General features: G+C 43.7%; 1 protein-coding gene across 1 annotated transcript in view; it reads left to right on the plus strand.

The window, feature by feature from the left end:
- Dscam (DS cell adhesion molecule) overlaps positions 1–13,141 on the plus strand; it is a 690,093-nt gene that overhangs the window by 73,897 nt on the left and 603,055 nt on the right. The window lies entirely within an intron of this gene.

Raw genomic sequence — 13,141 nt, forward strand, 5'->3', positions numbered from 1 at the left:
AGTAAACAAGACCCCTTTCCTATAATCACATACTCTGACTTTGAGAGATGTTTTTGTGGGGCTTTGACTCGATGCCTCTGGCATCTTGTGATGCATCCCTCCCAGGGGAGTGGAGAAGCCAGAGTGATGGAAGATTATGTTGGTTATTTTCTTTGGTCCACTTTCCTCAGTCATGAGATGACCAGGTAGGTGAAGACATCTCCAGAAAACATTAGAAATTTGAATTTGTAGGCTGAGTGAAACAGATGGTTTTCTTCAGTGTGATGAGCTCTCTAATGCACTGAGGTATGAAAGAAACAGAAAGGCAGAGGAAGGTTCAATCCACCTTCTGCTTGGTAAGTTGAACTAGGAGAGTTCTCCATCTGGCCATGCACCGAGAATATTTTCTAGGTCTCCAGCCTTCAGAGGACAGGATGTAAGACTTCCTGGATCATGAAAGCCAGCACCTTATAACAAATCTCTCCCTTCCTCTGCCCTTCCCCACAGCCTATTTGTATCTTGATAAATATGTTTTATCATAGGATCCATATATCTTTCTGGGTGTTTTGCTGGAGAATATCTATCAACAGAATCATACCTCATCCTGGAGCTTTTGTAAGGAGGTTCAGCAGGATGGGAAACTGAAGGCAGTGTGAGTCTACCAGGCTGCTCCAGGCTCTCAGGAGGACAGGGGTGATAGGAATGGAAGATGACAAACCCTGTGGGACAATGGGGATGCAAGCCTGTAGTTGTGGGAGAAGGTAGCTGTGTCCCCTCCTTACAGGTGCCATACTCCACAAGAGGATGAGTCAAGTCAGGAGTCAAGTCGCAAGAGCGTCCTGTATCTCAGGTCCAACATGTGTACTCAGATAGTATCCTTCTGTTGTGGCACATAAACCCGGACATGCACCATAAAACACTTTAGTTTTGACTTTTATTGCCATTTAGTTTAATTTCACACATTTTAATCAGTGAAACAAAATATTAAAACAATCCAAATTAATAGGCAAGAAGTGATACACCACTACAGAGACAACAGTTTGTGGGCATAGAAGCAAGCTGTGTCACACACCCAGCTTCTTGTTTAATGAATCCTTTCTTTATGCATTTATTAATTTTCTCCCTTTCTTTTTCTACCACTTACCTACTTTAGCCATATAGGCTATATTCATGTATGTGTATATGTATATATGTATATATATTCAGTATGTGACATTTTGCCCATTATAAGCTCTCTTCCTCTTTTTGTATGTTGAGAGAAAGAGAGAAAATGGAAGAGAAGGAACAGAATTTTATTTGTTTTTAAAAATAAGATATTATATACTCCTTATCTTCCTTTTCTTAAATATTGTAAAAAAAAGCCTCCCTCTTTCCATTCCTCCTCTCCTTCCTTTCTTCTCTCCTTCCTTTCTTCTCTCCTTCCTTTCTTCCCTCCTTCTTTCCCTCTATCCTTCCTCCTCTCATTCCCTCTCTTTATCACTCCTTTCTTCCCTTCCTCCTCTTTTCCTCCCTCCTTTTTCCCTCCCTCTTTCTCTTCTTCCCTCTCTTCTTCCCTCCCTCCCTCCCCTCTCTCCCACTTCTCTTCATCCTTCCCGCTCTTCATCCCTTCCTCTCTTCCTCTCCATGCCCTTCCTCCTTCCTTATCTCTTCCTTTTTCCCTCCTTCTATCCTTCCTTCTCTTCCTCCTTTTCTCTCCTTCCCTCCATCCTTCCCTTTCTCCCTCCCTCCTTTCTTCCTTCCCTTCTGTCCTTCCTCCCTCTTCTTCATTTTCTCCTTGTTTTTCTCTTAGCAAGCTTTACAACAGAAAGCCATCATTTCTATTCTAAACTGTACCCACCCCCACTCTCCAGAACAGTCTTCATGTGAATCCTTGCTCTATTTTTGTCATTTAAACATTTTCTGGCTATTTATAAATACTCATTTATTCATTTATTGTGGTATGGAAGATTGAACCCAGAGCCTTGTGCATGCTAGGCAGGCAAGCCAGCACTGAGCTACATTGCCAGCCTTTGCTTATTTTTTTATTTTTATTTTTCTATTTTCTATATTCTTTGTTTACATTCCAAATGTGTTCACCTTTCCCGGTTCCCCACTCATCATATGTTTCATAAGCCCTCTTCACTCTGCCCATTGCCCACTCACCCCCTCCCATTTCTCTGTCCTAGTACTCATGTACAATGCTGGATCAAGCCTTTCCAGGACCAGGGCTATCTTCTTCCTCTTCTTCATGGGAATCATTTGATATGCTAATTGTGTCTTGAGTATTCAGAGCTTCTGGGGTAATTAATATCCACTTATCAGTGATTGCATTCCATGTGTATTCTTTTGTGATTGAGTAACCTCACTTAGGATGATATTTTCCAGTTCCAATCATTTGCCTAAAAATTTCATGAATTAATTGTTTTTAATTGCTGAGTAGTATTGCATTGTGTAAATATACCACATTTTCGGTATCCATTCCTCCACTGAGGGACATCTGGCTTCTTTCCAGCTTCTGGCTATTATAAATAAGGGGGCTATGAACATAGTGGAGCATGTGTCCTTATTGCATGCCGGGGAATTCTCTGAGTATATGCACAGGAGTGGTATAGCAGGGTCCTACAGAAGTGTCATGCCCAGTTTTCTGAGGAACCACCAGACTGATTTCCAGAGTGGTTGTACCATCTTACATCCCCACCAGCAGTGGAAGAGTGATCCTATTTCTTCACATCCTCAATAATACCTGCTGCCTCCTGAGTTTTTGATCTTGGCCATTATGACTGGTGTGAGGTGAAATCTTAGGATTGTTTTGATTTGCATTTCCCTAATGACTAATGATGTTGAAAATTTTTTAAGGTGCTTCTCAGCCATCTGAATTTCTTCAGGTGAAAATTCTTTGTTTAGTTCTGTAACCCATTTTTAAAAAATTTTATTCGATATATTTTTTATTTAAATTTCAAATGATTTTGCCTTTTCTGGTCCCCCACTCCCCAAAAGTCCCATAAGCCCCCTTCCCTCCCTCTGTTCTCCCACCCATCCCTTCCAACTTCCCTGTTCTGGTTTTGTCTTATACTGCTACACTGAGTCTTTCCAGAATTAAGGGCCACTCCTCTGTTCTTCTTGTACCTCATTTGATGTGTGGATTATGTTTTGGGTATTCCAGTTTTCCAGGCTAATATCCACTTATTAGTGAGTGCATACCATGATTGATCTTTTGAGACCGGGTTACCTCACTTAGTATGATGTTCTCCATCTCCATCCATTTGCCTAAGAATTTCATGAATTCATTGTTTCTAATGGCTGAATAGTACTCCATTGTGTATATATACCACATTTTTTGCATCCATGATCGAATAGGCTTTCTTCCAGGGATGCAGGGTTGGTTCAATATACGGAAATCCATCAATGCAATCCACTACATAAACAAACTCAAAGAACAAAACCACATGGTCATTTCATTGGATACTGAAAAAGCATTTGACAAAATTCAGCATCCTTTCATGCTTAAAGTCTTGGAAAGAACAGGAATTCAAGGCCCATACCTAAACATAGTAAAAGCAATATACAGCGAACTGTAGCCAGCATCAAACTAAATGGAAAGAAACTTGAAGCAATCCCACTAAAATCAGGGACTAGACAGGGCTGCCCCCTTTCTCCTTATCTTTTCCTTTCTTATCTTGAGGTACTAGCTCGGGCAATTAGACAACATAAGGAGGTCAAAGGGATACAAATTGGAAAGGAAGAAGTCAAACTATCATTATTTGCAGATGACATGATAGTCTACCTAAGTGACCCGAAAAAACTCTACTAGAGAACTCCTACAGCTGATAAACAACTTCAGCAAAGTGGCAGGTTATAAAATCAACTCAAGCAAATCAGTAGCCTTCCTATACTCAGAGGATAAGCAGGCTGAGAACGAAATTAGGGCAATGACAGCCTTCACAATAGCCACAAACAGTATAAAATACCTTGGGACTCTTACCAAACATGTGAAAGATCTTTATGACAAGAACTTCAAGACTTTGAAGAAGGAAATAGAGGAAGACCTCAAAAAATGGAAAAACCTCCCATGCTCATGGATCGGCAGGATTAATATAGTTAAAATGGCCATTTTGCCAAAAGCAATATACAGATTCAACACAATACCCATCAAAATCCCAACTCAATTCTTCATAGAGTTAGAAAGAGCAATTCTCAAATTCATCTGGAATAACAAAAAACCCAGGATAGCTAAAACTATTCTCAACAACAAAAGAAATTCTGGGAGAATTAGTATCCCTGACCTCAAGCAATATTACCGAGCAATAGTGTTAAAAACTGCATGGTATTGGTACAGTGACAGGCAGGCGGATCAATGGAACAGGATTGAAGATCCAGAAATGAACCCACACACCCATGGCCACTTGATCCTGGACAAAGGGGCTGAAAACATCCAGTGGAAAAAAGATAGCCTTTTCAACAAATGGTGCTGGTTCAACTGGAGGTCAGCATGCAGAAGAATGCGAATTGATCCATCCTTGTCTCCTTGTACTAAGCTCAGCTCCAAATGGATCAAGGACCACCACATAAAGCCCCGTCTGTTTGGAGTTCTGTAGGCTTCTTTTATATTCATGGTCATCTCTCTCTTTAGGTTAGCAAGTTTTCTTCCATAATTTTGTTGAAGATATTTGCTGGCCCTTTCAGTTGTAAATCTTCACTCTTATCTATACCTATAATCCTTAGGTTTGGTCTTCTCATTGTGTCCTGGATTTCTTGGATGTTTGGAGTTTCAAGCTTTTTGCATTTTGCATTTTCTTTGACTGTTGAGTCCATTGTTTCTATGGTATCTTTGGCACCTGAGATTCTTCCTTCTATCTCTTGTATTCTGTTGTTGATATTTGCATCTATGGCCCCTGATTTCTTCCCAAGGTTTTCTATCTCCAAAGTTGTCTCCCTTTGCAATTTCCTAGTTGTTTCTACTTCTGTTTTTAGATCCTGGATGGTTTTGCTCAGTTCCTTCACTTGCTTGTTTGTGTTTTCCTCTAATTGTTTAAGAGATTTTTGTGTTTCCTCTTTCATGACTTCTGCCTGTTGACCCAAGTTCTCCTGTATTTCTTTAAGTGATTTTTGCATTTCCTCCTAATTGGCTTCTATCTTTTGACCCATATTCTCCTGAATTTCTTTAAATGATTTTTGTGTTTCCCTTGTAAGGGCTTCTTTCTTTTGATCTATATTCTTTTTATCCAATTCTCCTGTATTTATTTAAGAGATTTATTTTTGTCCTTCTTGTGTTCCTCTAACAGCATCATGACCAGTGATTTTAAATCCAAATCTTGTTTTTCTGGTATGTTGGGGTATCCAGGACTTGCTGTTGTTGGAGAATTGGGTTCAGATGCTGCCATAGTGCCTTGATTTCTGTTTGTAACGTTCCTACGTTTGCCTTTTGCCATCTGGTTATCTTTGGCATTAGTTGGTCCTGTTTTCACTGGCTGGTGCTTAAGTCTCCTGTGAGCCCGTAAGGCTATTTACATACCACTGGATGACTAGATTTCCCCTGGCATAGATCACTGATATGCTGCATTCCTCTTGGGTTCTGTTGGAGCCCTGGTTTGTCTTGCCCCAACCAATGTTATACTCATGTGTCTCTATGAACCTGTTGCTGCCCATCTGCTCCACCAGGGAGCAAAGATGGGGGTAGGGAATCCCCTCCATGTGCTGACCAGCCTACAGCGCACAGGACCCACGATAGGCTGGCACACAGATGAACCTCCGATCTGCCCAGGTCCTGGGCACAGGCAGCAGCCTGGCAGTCTGCGTACCCAGAGATCTTAAACTAGGGATATCTCAGTACCTGGAGCCACTTGTCCTGTCTGACCAGGAGTGAAGATGCTGGTGGGGACCTTTGCTTAGCTTTTAAATTAAACTTTTTTAGTGTGTCTGAAATGAGTGTGGGTCCATCTGACCTATCTTTTCCTTAAGCTGATATAGTGTGACTTGGATGGAAACCCTAGGACAGTTTTCTTCCTTCTTTTCTATCCAACCTTTGTACCACAGTAGCCTTCCCAGCTTTCCTGGTTTTCCTTGTCTGACTATTCACTCTCTCCTCTACCTTCCATTCTCACATCAAGCTGTAAAACTTTACCACCCACAGCTATTAGAGAACTTAGGCAATATTAACAATTCTTGTGTCCATGTTTGCTGGCTCCTTGCTGGCTGTTCACAGACATCCCTATAGATGGGCTTCAACTCACACATCCCAGGGGTTCTGTGTTACAGTCTCTGGGGACAGCAGCTAAGCCATCTGAACAGGTCATCCAGAAAAGCCGAATGCCAGGGTCTGATCACACAGTCTTGGCCATATTTGCTATGGCAAGGCCCAAGGTGCACCTGTCAGGGACATAGTCCTTTCACTCACACCTCTGAGTGCTTTGAAATCCCAATTCCTCTCTATCTAGAGTGATGATATGCCTGGAGGGGTTCCTGCTCAACTCTCTTTTATTGGTTACTTTTCTGTGCTGTAATATAATACTCTGACAAAAGCAACTTAAGGAAGAGAGACCAGAAGAGGAATGGAGAGAGGGAGAGGAGAAAGGTAAAAGGAGAGGGAGAAAGTGAGGAGAGGGAGAAGGAGAGGGAGAGAGTGAGGAGAGGAAGAGGGAGAGAAAGAGGGAGAGGGAGAGAAAGAGGGAGAGGGAGAGGGAGAAAAGAGGGAGAGGGAGAGAAATAGGGAGAGGTAGAGGTAGAGGTAAAGGGAGAGGGAGAGGGAGAGGGAGAGGGAGAGGGAGAGGGAGAGGGAGAGGGAGAGGGAGAGGGAGAGGGAGAGAACAGGAAGTAGGATGAACCTATAACCGCCCTCTCTTACACACAAACACACACACACATACACACATACACACACACACACACACACACACACACAGAGAGAGAGAGAGAGAGAGAGAGAGAGAGACAGAGACAGAGACAGAGACAGAGAGAGAGGCATACATCAAAGTTCTACCCACTGAGGTTTACCTATCCTCCCCAAACAGCACCACCAACAGCAAGTGTTCAAATCAAAGCCCGTGGAGGACATCTCTCATTCAAACCAACATGCCTCCTCTGCTATGTTTGACAAAGTACACATGAAATCATGCAGCCCAGTTGAGGCTGGAGACACATGAGCTTCTCACTGACCCCCTATACTGCTTCCTCATTCTTCTGTCTTAAGTCCATCCTAGCTCTTCCCCAGATGTTGAGAGTCCAGAATGAAAGAGATGGTTTTCTCTTCCCATTTGGACCTGGGAGGCCAAGAGAGAAATATTTCTATTAAGGAGTCACCATGGAGAAGGTTCTGAGCATGAAAATGGAAACCATGGAAGGTGCAATTATGGATGAGTATTTGTCAGAAAGGCTTTGATCTTGGGGTTGACTCACCGAGTACCTTATGGAAGAAGGGTGAAGTTTCTGAGCATTCTGGGAGAGCATCCAAGGATCTATTACCTAGTACAAGGCAGAAGTATGGTTGGTGTACTACTGGCTGGGGGTAAGAGGAACTGTGGAATCCATTGCCATGGTGAGAACTCTACATATGATGCTTCATGACATTGAATGGCATTGCAGACCTTCAGACCAGATCACAGTATGAGGATGAAGTTGGAAGGATATTGAGATATAATAGTTATTTGATATCTTCTGGAGGTACTTCTGTGCATGCAATGTCTTCCATGGACTCATAGCTCACCCTGATATCCTCCTACTCACTCCTTGCTTGTCTCTTCTACTTGTAGAAACACACAGGCACCACTTGGGTCTGCGCTCTGGGCCAGTCTGTGAGTTGAGATCTACCCCTCACTATTCAGGCACTGGCCTGCATGGTTCTGGACCTATCTGAGCCTAGGCTTCTTCATCTAGATGTTGGAAGAACAGTGTTGGTACTGATCTTACTTGGGATGAGGGAGCCTATTGAGTTCATGAAGATGTTGCACCTGAGCTGGACAAGCTGCCTCTGAGCAGCAGCTGTCCATATAGCACCAAAAGATCCCTATTGAAAAAGATGGAAATTTGTCACAGCTCAAGTATGTCCAGTCTCAGATATGACAATGTGCTTACTCTAGCACTGCTATATCACTGCTGGCCCTGATAGTGTGGGCATGGAAAAGCTGGTAGGCTGACCACCTAGGCCCAGGTCCAGGAGTTTTAGCCCACCCTAACATCTACCCACTTATGAACTGCTACAAAGCATTAAGGGGCCAGTCCTGCAGAACTAAATCAGTAGGATCTCCATGACTCAGGGCAACAGCAAGATGTCTGAGAGGCATCTCAATGACATGCAGTATTGATGGTGTAGCAGAAGGTAGAGGCCTCGGGCCAGACCAATGACTTATTGCAAGGAACTTGCAAGTAAAGGTGTTTGGGCAAAAGGGTATACTGTGTGACAGACACACTGTGACATACTGAAACTTCCACAATAGGATTTTTTTTAATTTTTATTTATTTTTTGGGGGGAGATTGAAAGGTTGGAGGGTGGATATGAAAGGACTGGGAAATGTGTGGGATTGGGTTGTGTGGTGTAAAATTGGTAAAGAATCAATACAAATTATGAAAAAGAAAACACCACACAGAAACATATAGCTCACAGGCCCATGACCCCAGGCATTCCTCACACAAGCATACACACAAAAACATATATGCACACACATATTTAGCTGAATCAAAATTTTTAATAATATAGTCAATTTCAGGAAACTGTAATTATTAGTTGAATTCTCCATTAAACTAGGAGATTTGAAGATGTTGCTACTTTGTTTCCAACTCAATTACCCAGTAAAAGAAATCTCAACTCAATCAGTAACAATCTAAGCCAAAAGCCTAGATTGGACAGATCTTCCACTACCTTACTCTATTCCCATCTGTATTATCCCAATATAATTTGTGCTTTCTCCAGGCCATGAGCTTCTCTCCAGTCTCTCAGTAACTTCCCCACCCCCAACTCCTTCCCCTTCCCCTCTATCCTCCATCACTCCTCCCCTTTTGTATTGATCCTTTCTCCTCCCTCAAACCTTCAGCTCCTCCTCCTTCCTCCTGCCCAATCATTGGATCTACCCTTTATTTGAAAAGTTAAGGTGGGGAGAAGGTTCACAAGGTAACTCCTCATCTGTAGCCCCTCCCAGGAGGGGAATTAACCTCATAATACAAGCCCATGGCTAGCCACAACATGAAGAGACTGACTTGGCCATCTTCTTGGGATCTTTAGAAGGAGTTGAAGCATGTAGGAAATGCCAACCCTGTATAGACTGAGGAACCCTTATGTATTCCAAATTCAGATAGAAGACAACCCAAATAATCCAGAGGGTCCCTTGTCCTCTCCCCAGCCTGTCCTATGCATCTCCAAGCTCCTGGGAACCATTATGCTGGCTGAGGTTAGCAGTCCCATCCCATGTCCCTGTTAAGAATTCTGGCATGCCACAGGGAGGTGATAGGAGCATTACTGCACACATCCTTGGCTATCTCTGCCCTTTGCCGCTGAAGCTGGAGGTATAGCACTGATTGGCTTCAACTGAAACTGAGCACACCTTTTAGGCAAGACTCTGTCCTGTCCATGCTCATTGTGGGTGCAAGTACTGTGGATGCGTAGTTAGAGTTCTGTGTTACCACTACCAGAGCAGCTCCTATGTCTCCTGCAGTCACATCAGAAGTCATCTAAGATGAGAGCAACCACCCTTACCCCATTTTCTATGACTAGAAACTAAGAATGGGGGAGAAAGTCTGAGCTTGTACTTCAAGCTTGGGGTGCACCTGCTTGGGGGTGACTTCTTCTGTTGTTAATTGTTGCTTCGAGGCAGTCTTTCTTTGTTGTCCAGGTTACCTCAAACTTACCATCTCTCTGCCTCTGCCTTCCAAATCCTGAGGCTATAGGTTGTGTCTGTTTTAGAACACTCAGTGTGAATGAGGTCTGGTATCTTCATGCATGCTTCAGGGCATGTTCCCAGACCTCCGACCCCTGCTTTAAGGTATCCCCGTCTTATGAGTTAAACTGTGGGGGCTGGAGAAATGGCTCACCAGTTAAGAGCACTGACTGCTCTTCCAGAGGACCTGAGTTCAATTCCCAGCAACCACATGATGGCTCACAAGCATCTGTGATGGAATCCGATGTCTTCTTCTGGTATGTCTGAAGACAGCTATAGTGTACTCATATACATAAATAAATCTTTAAAGAAAATAAATAAAACGAAAAATAAAAATACATAAATCTTTATAAAAAAATGAGTTAAACTGTGATCATTTCTTGCCAATCAGCAGATGCAATCCTTCACAGTGCCTCACAATATGACCTTATTTGGTAGCAGGGTCATCACAGGTTGCAGATGTAATCAGCTTAGATGTGGTTCTCTCACTCTGCCCAGAAGCAACTTGATGGGGGAGGGGTTTATTTTACTTATACTTCTAGGTCAGCCCATCACTGAAGGAATGCAGGGAAGGGACCTGAAGGCAGAGACTCTGGAGGAATACAGCTTACTTGGTTTGCTCACAGGATTTAACCAACTTTTCTTCACACCTAGCTTTCTTACACAACTTAGGGGTACTTGCCTAAGGATGGTGCTGCCCACAGTGGGCTGGGGCCTCCTATAGCAATTAACAATCATGGCAATGTTCATCAGACATACCTATAGGGCAGTCTGATCGAGGCAATTCCCCAGTAGGGTGTCTCAGGTAACTCCAGGCTGTGTCAAGTTTACAGTTACAGTGAAGTAGGACAGAGTTAATGCTGTAATAGGATGACTTCCTGATGTTCTATGAGCCTGTCCTTATGCGTAGAGAAGACACTCAATGGCACATGCCCAGAGACAAGGCTGCTGAAGATGTAGGCTAAGATGGCAGTGCTGAAGCCTTAAGCCCAAGAATGCCAAGATTACCAGCCACCACCAGAAGCCAGGAATTCTCCTCTACAAGTTGCAGGAGGCTAGCCCTGCCTATAGCTTGGTTGTGGACTTTTGTTGCTCACAATTATAATACAGTGTGTCTCTGCTGTCTTGCATCATCTCTCCTTTGAGAGCCCTGGGAAATGTTTAGAGGTTCCAATCGGTTAACTACTTACTGTCCAGGACAGAGCTAGCTGTATAGATCTGACAGTGAGACCCTTCCCTATAAAGCTCTCTGCTTAAAATGCTCTCAGTCATTCTAGGGTCCAGGCCAGCTCTTCCAGGGTCCACACCAGCTCTTTATAAGAACATGGCTTTTGTTGACACTTCAAGGAAAACAGGAGTAGATACTGCTTCTTGGATAGTACACATCCCTGACCCCATGTGTCTGATTCTTACCTAATGCAGCCCCAGTAGGCACAGAACCACACTGACACATCCTGGAGTCCCTTGACAGGGTGTGCGTGTGTGTCCTGTGCTGTGTAGAAGGACCAAATCAGTGTTAGTGTTAGGCAGGTTTTCTGTCCATATGGAAATGTTTCAGGTAAAGATTGATTAGGAATCATTGTAAAAATTACAGAAGAAAGAGCTTCATGAGACCTGGAATCTTAGGATGACAATTCTCAAGGCACAGAGCCTCTTTCTTGATTGAATTTTGTACATGGCTATCTTACTAGACTTGGATGTCTTAATGACAATGCTATGTCCTCCAAATATTTCTTGGTAAGGGAGTTTGGAGTTTTGAACATACACTATTTGTGTGTGCATTCTATAGGGTAGGCTCCCCAATCTGTCTACATTAGAAATTCCCATTCTCTCCATAGATGTTTACTATATTCCTGACTTTATGACCAGAGTAGTGGATACATGAAACTTAATGGGGTTGGTGTTTTTGGCTAACAGTTTCAGAGGGCTTCACGGTTTCTTGGTACCATGTACTTGGGCAGAACATTGCAGCATCAGAAACATGAAACAGAGGACACTCTTCAAATGTAGACAAGAAGTAGGAAGAAAGCATACAAGAAGAAATTAGGATAAAATAAAGCCTCCAAGACATGCCTCCACAATAACCCTACTTCCTTCACTCAGCCCAAACCTAGCTGTCTCTACAACTTTTGAAGGCCATTGTTATAAACTGATCTGTGGATTAGGTCAGGACCCTCAAGGTCAGATGGTTTCTGTAAAGGTGCACAATCAGTCCTACAAGCCATCTAAGCCTCTGGCCCACCTCTGAGCCAGGCACTGGGGACAGCTTTCCAGAGTGGATGTGTAATCACTTGGGCATCTCCTGATACCTTGGAACTGTGATCCCTGGGGAATGGGAACTGCTTTTCTATTCTCTATCATCGCTATGCCCAGTACATGTGTCCAGTGGAAGGCAAAGATAAGGATGGAATGCAAGGCAGCAGATGTGGGCCACTTTTACAGCCCTGGGTCACTTTGTAGCAGCTTGGCATCTGTGTGCAGCTGTGCCCGCCCCAACTATCCCCAACAGACTGAGACAGTAAACAGAGAGTGACAGACACCACAGCAGGACCAGAAAAGGCTGCAGAGGAAAGGACAAATTTTCCAATAGGAGGTTTTGAATGGTAAAATGAATTGCAAAAGGGGTCCTTTATTTTTACTTTATACCAGATCCCCAAATTCATGTAGCTAGCCTTGCTCCAACTTAGAACCTTAGCCACCACTGTCCATGGTGACCAGGCACTAGGCCTAGGCCGCAGAACACCACAACCATTTCATTCTGTATACCAGGGCAGGAACACTCATGAGACTTACACGTATGCCTAGATCTGGTAAGCGATCTGGTAAGCGGAGGTAGTGGTTTGACTCCAAGCTGTCTGCCCAGGCTTTGTCTTGAGTGCTTGGCTACCAAGTCCCAGCTGAGCCTTAAGATGGTTGGAGTACTTGAAGATTTGTGAATGCGGGGAGGAAAATCAGGCCCATTGCCTGCTACAACTCCCAGCCTTGAGGAACAGGGAGTGAACACCCTTTGCATGCAAAGGCAGAGGACACTGGGGTTCAGTGTGTAACTGGCAGAGCGGGAAGCGCAGCCTGAGTGGGCGGCAGCATGTGATCACCTACAACTGCAGAGCAATGGCAGCCAGTACATGTCAGGGCTCAGCTGACCCTTCCTAACACACAGGGCCTGGCCATCTTGTGCCCAGCCCCGGTAAAGCACCGTTTTATTTCTGCCTCGACATTTGCTTTCGCTGGACTATTCTGTGAGCCATCTTAGGGGTGTCTAACCTGGAAGAGCACATGTAGTCTAGGCAGACGATATCTGATGTCTGGGAAATTATCTC

Source organism: Apodemus sylvaticus, chromosome 15, assembly GCF_947179515.1.
Source record: "Apodemus sylvaticus chromosome 15, mApoSyl1.1, whole genome shotgun sequence".
In the NCBI taxonomy this organism is placed as follows: Eukaryota; Metazoa; Chordata; class Mammalia; order Rodentia; family Muridae; genus Apodemus; species Apodemus sylvaticus.